Here is a 24,310-nt window from a genome sequence, read left to right as displayed (position 1 = left end):
CTGGCAGATGGAGTACAATGTTGGTAAATGTGAGATCATCCATTTTGGTAGGAATAACAGCAAAATGGACTATGATTAAAATGGTAATGCTGCTGTGCAGAGGGACCTGGGTGTCCTTGTGTAGGAATCTCAAGGACTTGGTTTGCAGGTGTAGCAGGTAATTAAGAAGGCAAATGGAATTTTGTCCTTCATCGCTAGAGGGATGGAGCTTAAAAACAGCGAGGTTATGTTGCAGCTGTATAATGTGCTGGTGAGCCCATACCTGGAGTACTGTGTACAGTTTGATCTCCTTCCTTGAGAAAGGATATACTGGCACTGGAGGAGGTGCAGAGGAGATTCACTAGTATGATTCCGGATTTGAGAGGGTTGGCTTATGAGGAGAGACTGAGTCGACCGGGCTATACTCATTGGAAATCAGAAGAATGAGAGGAGATCTCGTGGAGTGCCTCAGGGGCCGGTGCTGGGGCCTCAGCTATTTACCATTTATATAGATGATCTGGAGGAGGGAACCGAGTGTAGGGTGTCGAAATTTGCTGATGACACCAAGATTGGAGGAACGGCAAATTGTGCGGAGGGTGTGGAGAGTCTGCAGAAGGATCTAGATAGGCTGGGCGAATGGGCCAGGAACTGGCAAATGGAATTTAATGTTGGCACGTGCGAGGTGGTCCACTTTGGTAGGAAGAATGGTAGGAAGGATTATTATTTACGTGGAGAAAAACTGCAGCAGGCGACGGTGCAGAGGGACCTCGGGGTCCTTGTGCATGAGTCGCAAAAACCCAGCTTGCAGGTGCAGCAGGTGGTCAGGAAGGTGAATGGGATGCTGGCCTTCATAGCGAGGGAGATTGAATATAAAAGTAGGGAGGTCTTGCTGCAGCTGTATAGGGCATTGGTGAGGCTGCAGCTGGAGCACTGTGTGCAGTTTTGGGCGCCGTACTTACGCAAGGATATTTTGGCCTTGGAGGGAGTGCAGAGGAGGTTTACTAGGCTGATGCCGGAGTTGAGGGGGTTGAGCTATGAGGAGAGGCTGAATAAACTAGGCTTGTACTCGTTAGAGTTTAGAAGAATGAGGGGAGATCTCATTGAGACGTATAAGATGATGAATGGGATGGATAGGATAGAGGTGGAGAGACTCTTCCCGCTCAGAAAGGATAGTAGGACTAGGGGGCACAGCCTCAAGATAAAGGGGGGGGCGGTTTAGAACGGAGTTGAGGAAGAACTTCTTCACTCAAAGGGTGGTGAATCTCTGGAATTCTCTGCCCGTTGAAGTGGTGGAGGCTGCCTCGCTAAATATTTTTAAGACGCGGGTTGATGGGTTTCTGATAAGAGAGGGGATTAAGGGTTATGGGGAGAGGACGGGAATGTGGAACTGAGCCACGACAGATCAGCCATGATCTTATTGAATGGCGGGGCAGGCTCGAAGGGCCAGATGGCCTACTCCTGCTCCTATTTCTTATGTTCTTACGTTCTTATATAAGATTATGAAGGGAATAGATACGTTAGAAGCTGGGAAGTTGTTTCCACTGGCGGGTAAAACTAGAACTAGGGGACATAGCCTCAAAATAAGGGGAAGCATATTTAGGACTGAGTTGAGGACCAATTTCTTCACACAAAGGGTTGTGAATCTATGGAATTCCCTGCCCAGTGAAGCAGTTGAGGCTACCATTGAATGTTTTTAAGGCAAGGATAGATAAATTTTTGAACAGTAAAGGAGTTAAGTGTTATGGTGAATGGGCGGGTAAGTGGAGCTGAGTCCACAAAAAGATCCGCCATGATCTTATTGAATAGTGGAGCAGGCTCAAGGGGCCAGATGGCCTACTCCTACTCCTAGTTCTTATGTTTTCCTTTTAAAATGGAAAATTGCCAGGTTTGTCCCGTACACAGAAAGCAGGCCAGATCGAACCCAACAATTGCCGTCTATCTAGATCATCAACAAAATGATGGGAAGGGTCATCAACATTGCGATCAAGCAGCATTGGCTCAGCAATAACCTGCTTAGTGATGCTCAGTTTGGTTTCCACCAGGATCACTTTGCTCCTGACTTCATTGCAGCTTTAGTTCAGAGGGGACAATGGAGCTGAACTCCAGAGGTGAAGTGTGGCATGAAGGACCCCAGCAAAACTGGAGGCGGTGGGAATCGGGGTGGGGGTGGAGGGTTGGTGGCGATGGAACAGTCTCTGTTGATTGAAGTCATATCTAGTACAAAGGCAGATGCGTGTGGTTGTTGGAGGCCAACCAGCTCAGTTCCAGGGCATCACTGCAGGATTTGCTCAGGGTAGTGTTCTAGGCCCAACCATCTTCAGCTGCTTCATCAATGACCATCCTTCCATCCTCAGGTCAGAAGTGGGGATGTTCGTTCATGACTGCACAATATTCAGCACTATTTGTGACTCCTCAGATACTGAAGCAGTCCATGCCCAATGTTAGGGTGCTAGTATATTAGGTATATTATGAAGCCAGACTAGAACCCAACAATTGTTCCTATTTTGGCATAAATATGAGGAAAGGAAAGTTGCCAGTTATGTCCTGTATGGGTGGCACAATGACACAGTGGTTAGCACTGCTGCTTCACAGCTCTAGGGACCCAGGTTCGATTCCCAGCTCGGGTCACTGTCTGTGTGGAGTTTGCACATTCTCCCCACATCTGCGTGGGTTTCCTCCGGGTGTTCCGGTTTCCTCCCACAGCCCAAAGATGTGCAGGTTAGGTTGATTGGTCATGTTAAATTGTCCCTCTGTGTCCCAGGATGTGTAGATTAGAAGGATTAGTGGGGCAAATATCTGGGGTTGTAGGGATAGAGTCTGGGGTGGGATTGAGTCAGAAAACCATAGAGGGTTGCAGCATTGAAGGAGATCCTTCGCTCCAACTTGTCCATGCCACCCTTTTTTCTAATGACTAACCTAGTCCCAAATGCCCACGTTTGGCTCATATCTCTTGATAGCCATCTTCCCCCATGTAACTGTCTAAAAGCTTTTTGAAAGACAAAATTGTATCCACCTCTATGACTACCTCTGGCAGCTTGTTCCCGAGACTCACAATCCTCTGGTGAAAAAATTGTCCCTCTGGACCCTTTTGTATCTCTCCCCTCTCACCTTAAACCTATGCCCTCTAATTTTAGACTCCCCTACCTTTGGGGAAAGATATTGACTATCTAGCTGATCTATGCTAGATTATTTTATAGATCTCTAAAGATCATCCCTAAGTCTCCTATGCTCCAGGGAAAAAAGTCCCTGTCTATCCAACGTCTCCGTATAATTCAAACCATCAAGTCCCAGTAGCATCCTGGTAAATCCTTTCCGCATATTTTCTAGTTTAATCATATCCTTCCTATAATAGGATGACCAGAACTATACACCATATTGCAAGTGTGGCCTTACCAATGATTAGTACAATTTCAACAAGATGTCCCAACTCTTGTATTCAATGTTCTGACCGATGAGACCAAGTATGCTGAATGCCTTCTTCACCTGTGACTTCATTTTCATTGAGTTATGAACTTGTGTCCCTAGATCTCTGAATTCTATAACTCTTCCCTACCATTAATTGAGTAAATCCTGCCCTGGTTCAATCTACCAATGTGCATCACTTCACATTTATCAAAATTAAACTCCATCTGCCATTCGTCAACCCACTGGCCCAATTGATCAAGGTCCTGTTGCAATCCTAGATAACCTTCTTCACTGTCCACTATGCCACCAATTTTGATGTCATCTGTAAAATTATTAATCATGCCTCCTAAATTCTCATCCAAATCATTAATATAAATGACAAATAATAGTGGGCCCAGCACTGATCCCTGAGGCACACCGCTGGTCACAGGCCTCCAGTTTGAGAAACAACCCTTTACAACCACCCTCTGACTTCTGTCATCAAGCCAACCATGTATCCATTTGGCTACCTCACCCCAGATCACGTGCAATTTAACCTTATGCAACAACCTATCACGTGGCACCTTGTCAAAAGCCTTGCTAAAGTCTATGTAGACATTGGGAAGAACAGGCAAACTCCACACAGACTGCCACCCAAGGCCGTGATTGAACCTGGGGCCGTGCCATCCTATGGTATATATGTGGGATTATGGGCATAGGGCCTGAGTAGGATTGTTGTCAGTGCAGGCTTGATGGGCCGAATAGCCTCCTTCTACAATGTAGCGACTCTATGATTCTATGAACCTTGTGAGGTTGCTTATACCAAATGGAAAATGTATCTACTAAGCCATGGTGACAAGTGGAGGTAGTTTGGTTCTATCAGCAGAATGCTTCCCCTGGTAGGACCACTGGTCTGGAGGTTTAATCGTGTGATTTCAGAAAGGATTGAAGTTATTTTACCAACATTCCTATTTCTGCTCCTTTAACAGCACCGTTAACCACTGAACAGATGTATTAACAGCTCAGCACTGCTGAAGTCACAGAGAGGGCAATTCAGCCAAACACTCGTAACCAGCATTGCACAGTGTTATTTCAGGGCCAGAGGACCCAATCATTATTTAGCTGAAAGCCAGCTGTATTTTTTTGAAATGAGGAACATGTTAGTTTTGCAATGTGTACAGAGCGCTGAATCACAGTGTGTGTACAGCACAGAAATAGGCCATTCCTGCTCAACCAATCCATGCCGGTATCTACGTGAACCTCCGCCCCATTCTCCTTATCCAGCCCCAGCAGCATCACCATCTTGTCCTCTCTCCCTCGTGCGTCTATCGAACCTCATCTCTGTGCTATTCACCTCGCCCACTCTCTGCGGCAGTGAGCTCCGCATCCTAACCACTCTCTGGATAGAGCTGTTTTTCCTGAATTCCCTTTTGGATTTATTACTGAATCTCACAGGTCAAAGGGCAAAATGGATTGGAATGTGCAGAGAAATCAGAAATGGTTTTAAGCGTGCGTTTTGCTTTGCCTTTCGGCAGCCAAGAGCCAGGGAGGCAACAAACTCTCCCCGTGGTCTTCACAGGGGTAAGCACAAAACTGCAAAAGATTCCAGGCTTCCCCAAGCCAGAAAGAAGATCTGCTGTTAAAATCAAATACCCACACTAATAAATCATACGCGCAAGTTCAGTGAATTGACTGAGGACAACTGTGACCGATTGGAGTAAACTGCATTTTAATCGATTATTGCAAACGTGCTTTCAAAGTGGATCATTCTGGCACGGGTAAAGAAGAACAGCAACAGCAGGGCTGGGGTGAAAAGACAAGAGTTTCCAGATGTGTGGTGGAGCGATGGCTTCACACTCAGAATTGTTGTATCTAATTGCTCCGTAATTGTATCAAAAAGGCAATCACTTCCAACTACTCTTTCCTATCAAAAATCTTTACTTTATTGGCACAAGTATGGTCTTTGTTCCTGTCTTGTTTCATCTCAGCGCCAAATATATTCTTCTGCTCACACTCCCTACGCCGCAAGAAACTACAAAGGATTGTGAAAGAAGCCTAGTCCATCACGCAAATCACTGACTCTGTCTACAGTTCCTGCTGCCTCAGAAAAGCAGCCAGCATAATTAAGGACCCCACACCCCCCAGACATTCTCTCTTTCACCTTCTTCCATCAGGAAAATGATACAATGGTCTGAAGTCACATACCAACCAACTCAAGAACAGCTTCTTCCTTGCTGCTGTCAGACTTTTGAATGGACCTACCTCATATTAGAATCATAGAACCCTATAGTGCAGAAAGAGGCCCTTCGGCCCATCGAGTCTGCACCTACCACAATCCCACCCAGGCCCTCCCCCCATATCCCTGCATATTATCACCCACTAATCCCTCTAACCTAAAGATCTTTGGCCATGCTAAAATTGCCCCTTACTGTCCTATCAAACTAACCCGCACATCTTTGGACTGTGGGAGGAAACCGGAGTACCAGGAGGAAACCCACGCAGACATGAGGAGAACATGCAAACTCCACACAGACAGTGACCCGAGCCGGGAATCGAGCCCAGGTCCCTGGAGCTGTGAAGCAGCAGTGCTAACCACTGTGCTACCGTGCTGCCCGAGTTGATCTTTCTCTACACCCTAGCTATGACTGTAACACTACATTCTTCACTCTCTCCTCTCCTTCCTTATGAACAGCATGTTTTGTCTGTATAGCACGCAAGAAGCAATACTTTTCACTGTATACGAATACATGTGACAATAATTTATTAAATCGAATTAAATCAAATCAAAAAACTCATCTCAACAACTCAAAAAACAGATGATCTGGTTATATTCAGATAGTGGGAGCTCGCTGTGTGCATTGTACATTGTAACAGTGACAACACTTCAAAAAATACTCAACAAGTAGAACTTACAGCATACATTCAGGCCGCTGGATCTATGCCTGTGATTATGTCCCACATAAGTTTCTTCCCATCTTACTTCATCTAACCTCAGACTCACAGAATGATTACACTGCTGAAGAAAGTCATTTGGCTTGTCACGTGTGCACTGGTTCTTTGAACAAGCAATTAATTCCTTCCCCAGCATCCCCGCCCCTCCCCCCACTCTCCACATTCTTCCTTTTCAGAAAACTGTCTAATTCCCTTTTGAAAGCCTCAGTTAAACTTGTCTGTCCCACACTCTCAGGCAGCGCACTCCAGACCCCAATCACTTGCTGCGGCCAAAAGATTTTAAGTGTGGCTGAGAAAAAGATACATGCTATCGAAGCTTTTTGTCCTGCACTCATCAGAATAGTTCGCAGGCATAACAATTGTAAAGCAGCAACAATTTATCTTGCACATGAGGACACTGCTGATTGTTTGGCGAGTGGGCTGATTGGTTGAGGTGTTGCCATGGAGAATGCACCAGGGAACAGTCAAATGCCAAGCTTTCTGTGCAAATTCAAACCAGGCAGTTTGTTTAGTCAAGGCATTGATATAGAGAATGAACCAGGTAATGGCTGTCCCCCAAGCTTTTATTTAGTTGGAAAACGTGCAATGTACAGAAATGTTCCTCTTTGCCTGTGTGCGAATATATGTAATTTCTATCATGTGTAAATAAGTTACACTTCATTCCGAACTGCTAACCTGAAATTGGAACAGTGTAATCCTTCACACAAGCAGAATTGCTCAGCAAGTTTCCACCACAATCGCAGAGTCACATCTAAGATTGAGTTTTGCGAGCAGGGACAGGTTGAGTATGGCTAATACTTTACCTCTTGCGAATAGCCAAAGGAATGTGTTGTTTGATATGATCCACCAATCGTCGGGACATATAATTTTGTGTCTAGGTAACAAAGCAAAATGCTATTCAATTGTACCTACCAAATCCCAAAACAGCCTCATGTCTCTCAGCTAGCTGTGGCTCAATTGACAGTGCTTCTGAGTTCAAAAGTTGAGAGTTCAACCCTACCCCACTCCTAATTCCACATATTTGAGTGCACATTTTGGGGGCAATTCTTCCAAAAAAATTCTAAGTGTTGAATCCGTGTAAATTCCGGAGTAAATCTGTTTTTTTCAGTGGGCATTTCAGAATGAATCTCCCACACTGTGCTCTGCTGAGTGCAGTAGCATGAATTAGTCCAAAAAGCTGGGGGCGGCACCTATTCGCGCTGGAGAGGCTGACAGCACAGCGCTGAGCGGGTCACTGCACTAACATCGATCCGCCAGCACCGAGATCGGCGCAGTGGCCCCTGTCTTCCAGCTTCCCGATTGCTGACCAGGTCAATCGCTGGTCAGCCCCACCACCCCTACATCGCTGGCCGTGCGACCCACCCATGGCCCGGTCACTGCCCCCCCCGCTCCCCCCCCCCCCGCCCAAACATGCCTGGGCCAGCCTCGACCCCACTCTTGCAGCCCCGATCTCCTGATCCCCGCCAAACCCCCCTCCCTACCGGCAGCCCTAAACATCCCCTCCCTCCCCACAGTCGTGACCCCACTCCCCATATCCCCGACCTCCCCATTAGGCTGCACCTCCCTCTCCGATGGCCAGCCCCGATCGCTGGTCTCCTTCCCTCTGCACCAAAATGCAGAGTGGCAATGAGACCCTCCCATTCCCACGGATTGCCCCCGGAGGCTCCACCCCATTAGGCCCTACCCCTTGGCAATGTCCGATGCCCAGTTGGCAATGCCAAGATGCCCCCCTGGGCATTGGTACTTTGCCCCTTGGGCAGTGCCAGAGGGCCCAGTCTGGCACTGCTGAGGTGCCATTGCCCACGTGGCACCCCCTCAATGCCCAACCCTCTGCAGGGCCTCAATTATGCCCCACTCTAGCAGGGTTGGACTGCCGGAATTGCTGTAAACCTCACTGGAGTGAGCCACTCCTGGCAGAGGTAGGGAGAGGCTAGTGGGTCCAGAATCTCAGTCCCTGGCCCTCTAATTACATTGAAATGAGAATTTAAATATTTTAATCAGCTCTGTGCCGATTTCCAGCGCGGAGCTGATAGCACCAGAAATCCACTGGAGACATGTGGACGTAATGGCGAACCCGCTAAGCAGCTTGAGCTAGAGTCTTACAAAAGAATCACATCCTTTGTCTTTAGAGAAGAACAATTTTCCCTGGCGTCCTGGTCAGTGTGCAATGAACCCCAATATCACTTAGATGGAATATCTGGTCATTGTCACATTGTTATTTTTGGAAGCTTGTCTATTGGCTGCTGCGTTTCAGTGACTACTATTTCAACAAAATACTCCATTGGTGAAACAGACTCAGGGATTCCCTGTGAATATCGAGTGCAGGGCTCTTTATTTATCCAGAGCCTGCAAGCTTTATAAATGTCACAATGATGTCACCTCCTCGCTACGTCAGGATGTATCCCATCTCTGTTTCCCTCCTCTACATCTTTCTTAGTACCCAGCGCCAGAGCCCACCATTACATCTTCCAATTTAAAACAAAGGATGAAACACATGATCAGAATGCCCATTTGTTATGGGATTGACAAGGAGATCTGAAGAAAGCAGCATTGATTCACATCTTCAATGAAAAGACTCACTGATGAGCTGCCCTCTCCACCTATTTGTCTGTCAGAAGGGTCTAGAGTGGTTTGAAGTGGTGTATACATTGAGGAACTGCTGCTGAAATTTTACTCCAGTGATCTTAAGACAGAAGACCATTTGCTATTGATTTTGGCCGTCTTTAGTCATTCCAAAATTAGTTAGAAAATGCTGCTCCAAAGCGTGGCAGATTAGTCGCAATGGGAACAGCATCAGCTGTAATTTGGTGTGACCTGTAACCCGAGCCCACAGATCACAGTGATAGGGAGAAAGACAGAGCCATCTAAGAAAATAACGAGATGAAAGCCAGCGAGAGAGAGATCAGTTTTATTCTTGTGTTAAAGAAAGACTTTTAGGAAAGGGAAGAAATACTGGAAGACAGGCTTACATGTGTGAGATATCAGAACATCTGGTCTCTCCGCAGGCAGCATAATGAAGGCTAGAAGTGTGTTCCAAGAATGTCACGTGTGAAAGATGTCCAACATCTCAAGGATTACACTCTCCAGTGCAACTTCATTATAAGAAATAAACTTACATTTCCATGGCACCTTTCATAACCTCAGGATGTCCCAGAGTGCTTTACAGCTAATAGGACCATAAGATAGAGGAGCTGAATGAGGCCATTCAGCCCATTGAGTCTGCTCTACTATTAAATCTTAACTGATATGTTTCTCAACCCCATTCTCCCACCTTTTGGTTAGCACTGCTGCCTCACAGCACCATGGATCGGGGTTCAATTCCCAGCTTGGGTCATTATCTGTGTGGAATCTGTACGTTCTCCCCGTGTCTGCGTGGGTTTCCTCCGGGTGTTCTGGTTTCCTTCCACAGTCTGAAAATTGGTGGTTAGATGCATTGGCCATGCTAACTTCTCCCTCAGTGTACCCGAACAGGTGCTGGAGCATGGCGACTAGGGGATTTTCACAGTGACTTCATTGCAGGGTTAATGTAAAGCTATCTGTGACACCAATAAATAAACTTAGCCTTTGATCTCCCATCAATCAATCAAAAACCTATCTATCTCTGTCTTAAATACACTCAATGACCTGGCCTCCACAGTCCTCTGTGGCAATGAATTCCATAGATTCACCACTCTCTGGCTGAAGAAATTCCTCCTCATCTCAGTTCTAAAGGATCATCCCTTTACTCTGAGGCTGTGCACTTGGATCCTAGTCTCTCCTATTACTACCAGCACTACTACATAATGACGTACTGTCTAAGTGTAGTCACTGTTGTAATGTTGTAATGGAATAAAGAGGGTCCCAATCTTCGCTGAGTTACAGCCTCTGCCAGGGTGATAATGGGGCCACCAAAATTGTCCTCAACACCACAGTGTTAGGGATAAAGGACAGCCCGGGTTACTATTCAGGTCCAGCTTGGTCAGAATTTCACCACTTGGGTCACACATGAAGAATTACCACCTGAACAAATTAACGTAGAGCACCCAGCAATCCTGAAATGACTGTAATCAGTAAGGATAGGCAACAATACCTCCTCCATGATCATCTTTTACACCAGTGCCCCACAAGGCTGTGTCGTCAGCCCCTTACTATACTCCTTATACACCTTTGACTAACACTATTTCCAAGTTTGCTGACGACACCACCGTAGTGGGTCGGATCTCAAACAATGTCAAGACAGAGTACAGAAATGAGATAGCAAATCCGGTGAACTGGTGCGGTGACAATAATCTCTCCCCCAATCAACAAAACAGAGGAGATTGTCATCGACTTCAGGAAGCGAAGTGGAGAACATGCTCCTGTCTACATCAATGGGGATGAAGTAGAAAGGGTCAAAAGCTTCAAGTTTTTAGGTGTCCAGATCACCAACAACCTGTCCTGGTCCCCTGGTGCCAACACTATGCTTAAGAAAGCTCACCAATGTCTCTACTTTCTCAAAAGACTAAGGAAATTTGGCATGTCAGCTACGACTCTCACCAACTTTTACAGACACACCATAGAAAGCATTCTTTTTGGTTGTATCTCAGCTTGGTGCAGTCTCTGCTCTGCCCAAGGCCACAAGGAACTACAAAAGGTTATGAATGGAGCCCAGTCCATCACGCAAACCAGCCTCCCATCCATTGACTCTGTCTACACTTCCTGCTGCCTCGACAAAGCAGCCAGCATAATTAAGGACCTCATGCACCCTGGACCTTCATTCCACCTTCTTTCATTGGGAATAATAATAATCCTAACTGACTCAATCTTTCCCCATACATCAGTCCCATCATTCCAGGAGTAAGTCTGGCAAACCTTTGCTGTACTCCATCTATAACGTGAACATCCTTCCTCAGATAAAGAGACCAAATCTGCACAGAATAATCCCAGGTGTGGCCTCACAAGGGTCTGTATAACTGCAGGGAGATATCCTTGCTACTGTACTCAAATCCTCTCGCTCGGAAAGCCAACATGCCATTTGTTTCTCTACTTCCTGCTGCACTGGCATGCTTACCTTCAGCAGATGTATGAGGATGCCCAGGTCTTGTTGTACATTCCCCTCTCCTAATTTATCAGCATTCAGATAATCTGTCTTCTTTGTTTTTGGTAGGGGAACAGGACTTGCCATGAGTTAGGCAGCAGGAAGAAGTAGGAGAAACGCTGGACTTGGGAGAATCTGGTAAGGCTGGAGGTCGGACCTTGGAAAATTGGTCTGTCAGTCTCACTCACCTCTCAGCCCGCAAGTGCCAACCACGTCCCCTGAGACAGCTCACCGATCCTGGGAAGCTGGGGCATGGTGACAGTGATGGGGTAGAGGGTAGATCAACTTGGATACTGGATGAAGTCCTGAGGAGAGTCCAGGAAGGAGGTTCGAGTTGTGGCCATCAGCAGCATGTGGATTTGAACTCAGTGGTGAGGAGCGGCACTTATAAAATAGTTCAGACTGATGTTGTTGGGTGGCAGCCTTCAGTGAATGCTGGCTGCACTGCCAAAGGCCTGAAGAGGCTGATACTCATGGCGAAGGCACACAATGCAGTCAGCCACAACTGAATTTCACAAAGCTAGCCTCCAACTGGTTTAGAGGCCCATATTTGCACCTGCAAAGGATCTAACTTTAGTTTTAGATATGCACCATCAATTCCTTCATTGCAGCCTTTATCAGTCCAATGGATTGCACTCTTCTGGCACTGAATGATTGCACCCGACTTTTCCAAGACTAGAACAACATCATAATGTGTGAGAAACAAGCATGAGCCAATTCTAGGCCAAAGGGCCCACTCCAAATGTTGAACCCTCTCTGTTTGAAGAAAAGATGATCTGCAGCATTAATTATATAAACCAACATATCATTTAACATTTTAACATAGAATGAATCTTGGAATCTTCAAATCCCTGCAGTGTAGAAGAGGCCATTCAGCCCATCGAGTCTGCACCAACCACAATCCTACTCAGGCCCGATTCCCGTAACCCCATATATTTACCCTATTAATCCTCTGATACTAGGATCAACTTAGCATGGCCAATCAACTTTTAATGTACACTCACTTTTTAACTCTATAACCATTCCCCTTTTTCCTTTGATATTAATCATTGTGGACTGGTGGTGGTGTTAGCCCTGCATGTGTGGAGACTGTCTCAAGGTGGTAACATGGAACATTGAGATAAAAGATATGAAGACTGAAGATATGCATTGAACTGAACTGTGGGCTCAAGACATAAAGCATGATGGTCAATTTAGTCAAGTCAAAGCCTTGCCAGCATCAGCAAAGCTCCACAGAATGACTTAAATCGTAGGAGGATTTGTGCTGGGGAAAATAAGCAGACAGAGTCTCATTATGGGCAGTAAATGTGTCACTTTCTCCCAGCATTGAGACTGATAACAGTGTTGGAGATAACAAAGCAGAGTGAAGCTGACTTCAAGTGTGACCTTCGGATGGGGCCTACCAAGGGACATCTGCAAAGGCATGGAAATGAGCTCTGATGTGAGTGAAAAGCAATTAAACAGACTTAAAAAACAGGCTTTTCCCTCAGCAAAAAAAGGTTTAAAGAGAGATCCCACATAACCATCGAAGGCACAGTAGTTGGAACAGTTTTGCAAGTTGCTCAAAGAACATGCAAAAAGGATTTTGTCTCTGGATTGACCAGTGAGACAGAGCTCGACACACAGGGAAACTAAGCCACCGGTGTTGTTGTGAGTCGGTACAGTGGTACACTGCTCAGTGGTTTAGACCACCTACATTCTCCTCCAAATCGTTTATATGTATTAGTGAAACTTCATTCAAGTTGTCGTGTCAGTTTTATCCGGAGTACAGAATAAAGAACAGGTAGACAGAGGGTCTACACAATGTAATAACACACTGATACAGAGAGCAACACTGCTGTCACAGTGGTGCAGTGGCTAGCTGCCTCACAACTTCAGGGACTCGGGTTCAGTGGAGCTCGCACATTCTCCCTGTGTCTGTATGGGTTTTCTCCCATGCTCTAAAGACATGCGGGTTAGTTTGATTGGCTATGCTCAAATGTGTCAGGGGATTAGCAGGGTCAATACATGGGGTTACAGGGATTGGGCCTGGGCCTTGTTGGTGCAAGCGCAATGGGCCAAATGGCCTCCTTCTGCATTGCAGGGATTCTATGATTCTATTCTATAACATCTCTCTTTCTCAGTTCTCAACCTTGTTTGTAATATATATATATATGTAAATGATTTGGAGGAGAATGTAGGTGGTCTGATTAATAAGTTTGTGAATGACAAAAAGATTGGAGGAGCTGGAATGCAAGGAGGATTGCCAAGGGATACAGCAGGATATAGACAGGCTGGGGACTTGGGCAGAGAAATGGCAGATGCAATTTAATCTGGACAAATGCGAGGTGATGCACTTTTGAAAGTCTAATGTAGGAAGGAAAAACACAATAAATGGCAGAACCCATAGAAGCATTAACATACAGAGGGATCTAGGTGTGCAGGTCCACAGTTCCCCGAAAGTGGCAACAGAAGTGGATAAGGTGGTCAAGAAGGCATTGGCATACTTGCCTTCACCAGTCAGGGCATAGAGTGTAGAAATTGGCAAGTCATGTTGCAGCTGTATAGAACTTTATTTAGACCACATTTGGAATGTTAACCGCGATTCTCCCAAAAATGCTGAATTGGTGGGAGAACTGTTCTAAATCCAACTGTTTTGTCAGTTCAGCTTCTCACTGAATCTCTGCAGTCTGGCACTGCAGAGGTCCCAGTTGTGAATCTCATTAAAAATTTTGGGGGGGAGCGGAGCCTATTGGCACTGGAGTTTGACAGTTCTGGAACTCTGCACATACGCAGTGGTCCCGATCTGTCAGACTCCTCATTTGCTGGCCAGTTTGATTGCTGACCAGCCCAAGTCCACTGCAGTGGCCCCCCCCACCCCCCCACCAACAGCTCGATCATGGCCCCCACAGTAATTCCCGGGCCAGTCTTGATGCCCCTGTCCTGGAGCATCCTGATGCATGGCCCAACAACCCCCCCCAGCAGTGATGATTCCCCACCTCCCCCTCACTCAGCAGAAGCCTCCCCCCCCCAACCCTGCCCCCAAGGTCAGATCCCACTGGAGGAAGCCCCATTCCGGCAGATCACCCTCCCCAAACCCGCCCCAATCATTGTCCTCTCCCCACCCCAGACTGATCCTGTCTGCAGAGTGGCAGCAGGACCCCCCCCACCTCCACCAATCACCCAGGCACTGCCCATAATAGTCCCCACTCCCTTGGCATTGCCCAATGCCCGATGGGCGGTGTCAAGGTGCCCCTTGTGCCTGGGCACTTTGCCCTTTGGGCAGTGTCAGGGGCACAGGCTGGCACTGCCAGAGTGCCCATGCCCAGGGAGCACCTTCCTCCTTCTGCCCAACCTCCTGGAGGACTCTGCAGGAAACTAAGCCACCGGTGTTGTTGTGAGTCTGTACAGTGGTACACTGCTCAGTGGTTTAATAAAGATGCAACACCCTCGATAAAAGTTCATTCAAGTTGTCATGTCAGTTTTATCCAGAGTACAGAAAAATGAACCTTTAGAATAGGTAGACAGGCGGTCTACACAATGTAATAACATACTGGTACAGAGAGTAACACTGCTGTCACAGTGGTGCAGTGGCTAGCTGCCTCACAACTCCAGGGACCCGGATTCAACTCTGGCCTCGGGTGACTGTCTGCGTGGCGCTTGCACATTCTCCTTGTGTCTGCGTGGGTTTTCTCCCACATTCTAAAGATGCGCAGGTTAGTTTGATTGGCCATGCTCAGTTGTGTCAGGGAATTAGCAGGGTAAATACATGGGGTTACAGGGATAGGACCTGGGTCCTACTGGTGCAAGCTCGATGGACCTGTCAAGCTCCGTCTCACTGGTCAATCTGATGACAAAATCCTTTCTACACGTCCTTTGAGCAACTTGCAAAACTGTCCCAACCACTGTGCCTTCGATGGTTGTGTGGGACCTCTCTTTAAACCTTTTTTTGCTGAGGGAAAAGACTGTTTTTTTAGTTTGTTTAATTTCTTTTCACTTACATCAAAGCTCATTTCCTTTGCAGATGTCCCTTGATAGGCTCCATCTGAAGGTCACGCCTGAAGTCAGCTTCACTCTGCTGCCACCCCCTGCCAGAGTGACCATGCCCACCCCCCCCCCCTTCTGCCCAACCTCCTGAGGGGGTTCTAATTGCCCTCCCCTTCATTCCGGCGGGGTCTCCTGCTCGTTCCCCAAACGTGGGGAGCTAGTCTGAACCCTGCTGGAATGATGTACTCCTAATGGGGTGGGAGATTCAATCGGGGCCTGAAAGATCCTGATAATTAACTAATCTACATATTTAAAATATATTTAAAAAAATTAAAATTTCTTTCCTGCCTTCCTGCCGGTTTCCAGCGTGGTCTGACCAGCGACTGTTTGCCGGCTCTGGGAGATGCGCATGTGTTCCCGACGCATAGGCAAATCCCAGGACAAGGCTGGGATCTCATCCCAACCCAACAGAAAAGTTATAGGTTGCGATGGGAGAATTACAGCCATTGTCGCCACACTACCAAAGGATGGAGAGACTTCAGAGAGTGTACAGAAAAGGTTCACCAGGACATTGCTCCGTTTGGAGAGTTTAACTGTGGGGAGAGATCGGACAAACTTGCTTTGTCTTCACTCGAATGTCAGAGGCTGAGAGCAACCCAACAAAAGGATAAAAGTTCACAAAATTACGAGAGGTATAGATAGAATGGGTAGTCAGAATCTTTTCTCCCAGGGTAGAAATGTCAGTTACTGGGGAACATGGGTTTAAGGTAAAAGGGGGGAAGTTTAAAGGAGATTTGAGAGGCAAGAATTTTATATAGAAGATGGTAAGTGTCTGGAACGCGCTGCCAGAGGAGGTGATGGAAGCAGATACAATATCAATGTTTAAGAGGCATCTTGACAGATACATGGATAGACAGGGAATAGAGGGATATGGACTGCCTAGAGGCAAAAGGTCTTTAATTTAGAAAGGTATCATGTGTTGGTGAGGGTTCGGTCGGCCGAAGGTCCTGTTCCTGTGTTGTACTGTTCTTTGTTCTCTTTGTTCTGTTTCTGTTCCTTTCTCTGTCTTAGTCTCTATCTCATTTTTCCATCTGTACTTCCAACTTTCTTCCCTTTCTGGTTTCTTTGTCACAGTCTGTGCTTATCTATGTGTCTGCCTCTTTTTGTCTCTTAATCTGCTTTCTCGTTTATGTGCTTTATCTCATATTCTTCCTTTCTCTGTCCTTCTTTCCATCGCTCTGTCTTTGACATTTGCTGCATATCTCTTTGCTATCTTTCATTCATTAACCATTTCTCACTCTTCTTGCCTCCCCTCCTCTCTCTTTCTCCTTCCATCTATGCTTGCTTGCCTAAACACACTGTATCATAGCTTGGTATGGCTCCTGCTCTGCCCAAGACTGCAAGGAACTACAAAAGGTCATGAATGTAGCCCAATCCATCACGCAAACCAGCCTCCCATCCATTGACTCTGCCTACTTCCCACTGCCTCCGCAAAGCAGCCAGCATAATTAAGGACCCCACGTACCGCGGACGTTCTCTCTTCCACCTTCTTCCATCGGGAAAAAGATACAAAAGACTGTGGTCATGTACCAACCACTCAAGAATGGATTCTTCCCTGCTACTGTCAGACTTTTGAATGGACTTACCTTGCAGTAAATTGATTTTTCTCTACACTCTAGCTATGACTGTAAGACTACATTCTGCACTCTCTCTTTTCCTTCTCTATGAACATTATGCTTTGTCTGTATAGCGCGCAAGAAACGATACTCTTTACTGCATGTTAAAACATGTGACAATAATAAATCAAATCAAATCAGATCAAATCAAACACTTACAGTAGATGGAGTTGTGGATTTATTTGAGAGCCAGTTAATAATGTTGGGTGCTTAAGTAATCATGAACATACTTCACCTCTAATCAGTATTGCCACTCTGTTTTCAAACAACTTATTTGGGTGTGGCTTTAGGCAGCTGAGGGGTTTTTAATGAAAGTACAACCTTTGCATAAATGGACAATGTTCCAAACAGCAAGACATGAAATTCCAGTTCAACTTTCACAGTATCTATATTTAGGAACCATTAACATTGAAACATGATCATTTTCCCGGGCTTGCTCTGCTGTTTATGAATCGGCAGCAAGCTCTCTCCTCCTCACATGTTGCTGAAATGTATTAGCAACTCCTGAGAAGGTTACTAATCTTGATTTCAATAAAAGCAAAATACTGCAGGTGCTGGGAGCCAGAAATAAAAATGGAAAACGCTCAGTCTGTAAACATGACCCCCAAAGAAGTCTCCCAAAGGGGCAATATGTAGCACAGTGCACACCGCCAGGGACCCTGTCAGTCTGGATCCTGCACATCGTCCCCGTGTCTGTGTGGGTTTTCTTTGGGTGATCCCGTTTCCACCCACAATCCAAAAGACGCGCTGGTTAGGTGCATTGGCCATGCTAAATTCTCCCTCAGTGTACCCGGACAGGCGCTGGAGCGTGGCAACTCGGGGATTTTGACAGTAACTACATTGCAGTGTTAATGGAAGCCTACTTGTGACACTATGGGTGGGAGTTTACAGCCTCGCCCCTGAGACCGGAAAACTCCCGAGCCCAAGGTGAATGGAGATTTCCGTTGTTGGACCCTCGCCTGCACTAATTCCATGGTGGGCGTGGTGGTAGAGTTCCGGCATAATAGAAAAACAATAAACTTTAAAACTTGAAAAAAAATCAGGGAGAAGTACAGAGGACCATTGGGAAACTATATTAGGGGAATTTAATGGTCTCAGGGAATGAGGGACAACATTGATAGGAAGGAATACGCACAGGTTTACTAATCAATGTGCTATCTTTAAACTTAGGGTGGATCATAAATCTCCAACAATTCTGTTCATCAAACTGGTCCTCTGCCAAACTTCCTAAAACAATGTCTTCAAATGTAACTGATATCCTTTTCTGAAATCTTACAACAAGTCATCTAGTTTCAAGCTGATATGTTTGTTCATCCATCTTCCTCAAGCTGCCAACCTCTTTGTCAGCAGCTGATTAGACATCATTATTTCCCTTCTACAGATCGATAGAAATAGAAAAAAAAATTTGTGATTAAATATTTAAAGCAGTTTTATTTTTTGAACAGGATTGATAGTGCAACTCTCTCGTCTCTCTCTCTCAGTCTAACCACAGCTTTCTGTGCTATTTCTAAATTAAGCAAGTCAGCATTACTGATCCATATTGTGTGTGTATCTCTCCAATTCTCAGTGCTTCTCAAGACACGAGTCTTGTTGTTCTGCTCAGATTCTTAACACTGACTCACTGAAATAACCCAGGATATGTTGGATAAAAGAACCTCGCAAGAACATGGCACAGGAATGGGACCATGGTAGGAAGCTGATTGGGCAGCTGGTAGCAGGAAGTTCATAGATCATAGAATCCCTACAGTACAGAAGAAGGCCATTCGGCCTATCCAGCCTACACCAACAGATCGAGGTCCTATCCCCATAAAGCCACATATTATCTCTGTTAATTCCCCCTAACCTACACATCTTGGGACACTAAGGGGCAATTTAGCATGGCCAATCCAGCTAAACTGCACATCTTTGGACTCTGACAGGGAACTGGGGCACCTGGATATGCAGACATGGGAAGAATGTGCAAACTCCGCACACACATACAGTCACCCAAGGCTGGAATCGAACCAGAGTTCCTGGCGTTGTGAGGCAGCAGTGCTAACCATAGTCCCACAGTGCTGCCCATGTGATTCCCATCCCAGCTCCACAAATCCTTGATTGTTTGCCCCATCATGGGAAGCGCTTTGAGAAATTTCAATGCAATGCACTGTATAAATGCAAGATCTAGTGTGCTCCAACCTTCTCAAAGGTGCATAGGGATAGATGAAAATGCCCTCATCCCATGAATGGGTTAAAAAAAATTAGATTAAAGCACAATACTGTGGATGCTGGAATCTAAAACAAAAACAGAAAATGCTGGAAAATCTCAGCAAATCTGACAGCATCTGTGGGGAGAGATAGAGCCAACGTTTCAACTCTAGATGACCCTTTCCTGACTCGAAACATCAGCTTCATTCTCTCTCCACAGATATTGTCAGAGCTCCTGAGATGTTTCAGTATTTTCTCTTTTTGCAAAGAAAGTTAGGTGGTTGAACTGATAACACATCAGAAGGCTTCCTGGTTAATGATTCAAATTTGTCTCCATAAAACTGATGCATTGAGTTATAGAGATCTTATTAATTGGCAGAGCAGGCTAGGGTGGTTGAATGGGGATGGGTTTAACCCACTAGGGGGCTTTTACCATATAAAGTTTATATAGAAATACAGTTAATATATAGCAATAGTTTTTACCAATTACAAACAAGAACAAAACAACCATGGTATTTTTTCACCCTTGACAAATATATGAAATGTTCCAACCAAACAAACCTCCTTAAAACATACACTTGCTACAAGTTTAACACAGAAAATACGAATGTTCACATGATGCTGAAACTTATGATTGCTCAGCCAGTAATGCCCAAATCCCATGAACAGATTAAAAAAAAATACTGATTAAAATGATTTTATTATCAAGGATGTGTTGTTACAGCTCTCCCCTTGAAAACAACCATTGTCCAATATCGTGCTGACTTTATTACTGTTATAATTCAGGTCAGAAACTCCCAAGTGTTTTATGAAGTCCGTCTGGATCATAAGTTTTGGAATTTGAATGTGGCTAGGCTAAACATGAGGTGTTTCACTTCAAATATGATTCAAATGACCCACTAGGGGGTTTTTACCAAACAAAATTTATGTAAGAATACAATTATTGTATAGCGATAGCTTTTACCAATTACATAAGAACATAAGAAATAGGAGCAGGAGTAGGCCATCTAGCCCCTCGAGCCTGCCCCGCCATTCAATAAGATCATGGCTGATCTGTCGTGGCTCAGTTCCACATTCCCGCCCTCTCCCCATAACCCTTAATCCCCTTGCCTATCAAAAACCTATCAACCCGCGTCTTAAAAATACTTAGCGAGGTAGCCTCCACCACTTCAACGGGCAGAGAATTCCAGAGATTCACCACCCTTTGAGTGAAGAAGTTCCTCCTCAACTCCGTTCTAAACTGCCCCCCCTTTATCTTGAGGCTGTGCCCCCTAGTCCTACTGTCCTTTCTGAGCGGGAAGAGTCTCTCCACCTCTATCCTATCCATCCCATTCATCATCTTATATGTCTCAATGAGATCTCCCCTCATTCTTCTAAACTCTAACGAGCCTAGTTTATTCAGCCTCTCCTCATAGTTCAACCTCCTCAACTCCGGTATCAGCCTAGTAAACCTCCTCTGCATTCCCTCCAAGGCCAAAATATCCTTGCATAAGCGCGGCAACCAAAACTGCACACAGTACTCCAGCTGCGGCCTCACCAGTGCCCTATACAGCTGCAGCAAGACCTCCCTACTCTTATATTCAATCCCCCTCGCTATGAAGGCCAGCATCCCATTAGCCTTCCTGACCACCTGCTGCACCTGTAGGCTGGGTTTTTGCGACTCATGCACAAGGACCCCGAGGTCCCTCTGCACCGTCGCATGCTGCAGCCATGTAAGTAATAGTCCTTCCTACCATTATTCCTACCAAAGTGGACAACCTCACATTTGCCAACACTAAATTCCATTTGCCAGTTCCTGGCCCATTCGCCCAGCCTATCTAGATCCTTCTGCAGACTCTCCACACCCTCCGCACAATTTGCCGTTCCACCAATCTTGGTGTCATCAGCAAATTTCGACACCATACACTCGGTTCCCTCCTCCTGATCATCGATATAAATGCTAAGTAGCTGAGGCCCCAGCACCGACCCCTGGGGCACTCCACTAGTCACCAACCGCCAATCCAAATAGCACCCATTGACCCCCACTCTCTGCCTCCTATTTGACAGCCAATCCTCTATCCACGCTAACCCCAGGCTTTCCACCCCGAACATATTACAAACAAGAATAAAACAACCATGATATTGTATAATCCTTGACAAATATATGAAATGTTCCAACCAAACAAACCTCCTTAAAACATACCCTTGCTACAAGTTTAACACAGAAAATACAAATGCTCAGGCGATGCTGGAACTTAGTCCTTGGGTTGGAGAATTGAAACGCTGACTTCCCAGCCTTATAAATTTCAGCAGTCCTTGAGCTAGAGATAATGCCACTGCGTGCCTCCAACTTTTAGCCAGTGAACCACTGCAAGAGACAAAATTCTCACTCCAGGAAGACAAGAAGACCTAGTTCCAGCTAGCCAGCAGAATTTACAATGCCAGGGAGAGAGAAAAGCAGAAATGCTGCTTTCAGTCTGATGTTCAAATACCTTCTAAACCAAAACAATAGCCAGCAGCCCAAAACTGAAAGTGAAAGAACTCCTGTCCCTGATCTGTTAATCATTCTTCCCCGTAACAATGCAAAAGGTCGTAAAATCCCAGACACTGCATGAAGCCCAGAGTAAAAATAAACAAACCCCCATTTAAACCATTTAAGCAGCAATAAAAGGACTTCTAAGCAGACAGCTCAGAAACAATGAAAACAATCTGCTTACAAACTGCAGGGAACATGATTTAAAAAAAATACATTTCTGAAAGGCACACGAGTGTCACCATTGTAAAACCAAAGCCAGTTCTTGCAGGTAAACAAAGATAATTTCTTCTCATAGCCACACACTCTCAGCCTGGAGTTTAAGACATTCTGCCCTGGAGTTAATCAAAAGCCAGAGTTTCCGCTCCTGATCACTGACCCTGGCAGATGATGGGGTGGTTGTCAGCTGAGGACAGAGGCTCAGTTGGAATTTCCCCCAAGGCCAAAATAACTTACCCCACACTTATGTGTGTGCTTAACATCCTCATGATAAGGTACCATCTTCAACATTAAAAAATGTCCCAAAACGGTCAACGTCAAATGGATTCCAAACAACAGAAGCAGATTAGGAAAGGTGACTAAAAGATCGATCAGAGTTTTGTAATGGATTTTAAGGGTGAAGAGGGGGCTGGAGAGGTTGATGGATTAACAGCAGGAAGATGAGATCTAGGTGACAACATTAGTATGGGTGGCTTAAAATAACCTCATCGGTGATTAATAAATGGGAATTTCATTACCTTTCCACCCCGAACATATTAGCCTCTTCCCTATCAATGCCACAGAGCTGGAGGTTGGATGTAGACAGGAATTTTCCCATCCCGCCTGCCACAGGAAGGTAGCAGGTGGGACATAGACCGTGCATAGGTCTGTTGACCTGGGATGGGATTTTCCTGCGTTGGGGTGAACGCTGCCGGAAAACACTGTCCACAATGTTTTGTCTACACTGCGGATAGATCTAATTTGACATATTTAATTTTTAAGTTACCAAAACATAGACTACTCTCCCCTTCACCTCGAACCTAACCATGAAGGATTTAAACAAACATTTGTTTCTGGGCAGTAACTTTATTTTAGCCAAGTCACCACATAAACATGTACCTGTAACTGATACCATGTAAGCCAGGCTCACAATGTAAACATGTACTTGTTACTGATCCCATGTGAGCCATATTCACCAATGTAAACACATACCTGTAACCGACATCACTGGTACACCCAGACCTGACCAGCCTCATTACAATGCCGCACACTTGTAACTGATAAAGTCTAGTACATGTAATTAATTAAATCTAATTACCTACTGTACATTTGTAATTAACAAAGACGGTTTGCTTACTGCATCATTGTAATTAATTATAGCCACTTTCTTGCTGAGATGGTAATGGACGTAAGTTGGTTTCAATGAGGTTGCAGGTGATAAAATTTAGCTCCTTACTGTGTAACTACAACTGACCACAGTGTTCTCGCTCAGTCAGGATCCTAACCCAAATCTCACTTATGAGATTCTTTAACCAATAACCGGGGACAGTGACTGGAGTGGTTTCCTAGTTGCCATTTTCACAGTTTTCCTCCTTGGATTATCTTCTCCTGGTGGGCTCTGAACAGGGCTCAACACCCCCACCTACCCTTTGCAATGAGGGAAGGGCCCATGTATTCAATGGCCCAAGTCTCCCTGCTGGCCAGCAACCCAGTTTTCAGAGCCAGCATTGCAATCTGCACTGGAATGGAACTCAAATACATGGGACTCAAGAGATTTGAATACTATCATTGAGTCAGTGGTCACTCCACCCAAATGCAAGTAAACTGCTGGATGGGAACCCTGTATTTAGAGATCACACTCTAGTCTCCATTCACTGGGGTGATCTGGAGTGGAGCTGGAACCCTTCACCCTCAGAGGCAGGATCGCAATGCAACCAGTCAGCTAAAGGCCCCCTCCATTACACAAATAAACACCAAAAAATGACATTTATAGGGTGCCTTTAAATCTAGTAAGACATTCAAAAGCGTTTCACGGGAGTATTATCAAACAAAATTTGACACAGAGAAGCATTGGGCAGGTGATCAAAAGCTTGGTCGAAGGAGCAGGTCTTAAAGAAGGAAAGAGAGAGGCAACGAGACTTAGGGATGGAATTACAGAGCATAGGACTCAGGCAACTGTAAGCATGATTGACTAATGGTAGAGCAATTACAATCAGGGATGCTCAGGGATTCAGAGTAGGAGGGACAGAGATATCTCATAGGATTGGTTGTCAGGCTGGAGGAGATGAAGTGGAGATGCTGGCGTTGGACTGGGATAGGCACGGTAAGTGATCTCACAACACCAGCTTAAAGTCTAACAGGTAGCACGAGCTTTCGGAGTGCAGTTCCTACATCAGATGAATGCAGGATTTGTTTCACAAACAGGACATATATAGACACAAACTCAATTACAAGATAATGGTTGGAGTGCAAACCTTAAGCCTTTACAGGTGCAGACAATCTGAGTGGAGAGAGGGTTAAGCACAGATTAAAGAGGCATGAATTATCTCAAGCCAGGACAGTTAGTGAGATTTTGCAAGCCCAGGCAAGTCATGGGGGTTACAGATAGTGTGACGTGAACCC

Source organism: Carcharhinus amblyrhynchos, chromosome 26 (genome assembly GCF_965287045.1).
Source record: "Carcharhinus amblyrhynchos chromosome 26, sCarAmb.v2.hapA, whole genome shotgun sequence".
Taxonomy (NCBI): domain Eukaryota; kingdom Metazoa; phylum Chordata; class Chondrichthyes; order Carcharhiniformes; family Carcharhinidae; genus Carcharhinus; species Carcharhinus amblyrhynchos.
Note: the sequence above shows the minus strand (reverse complement) of the source record.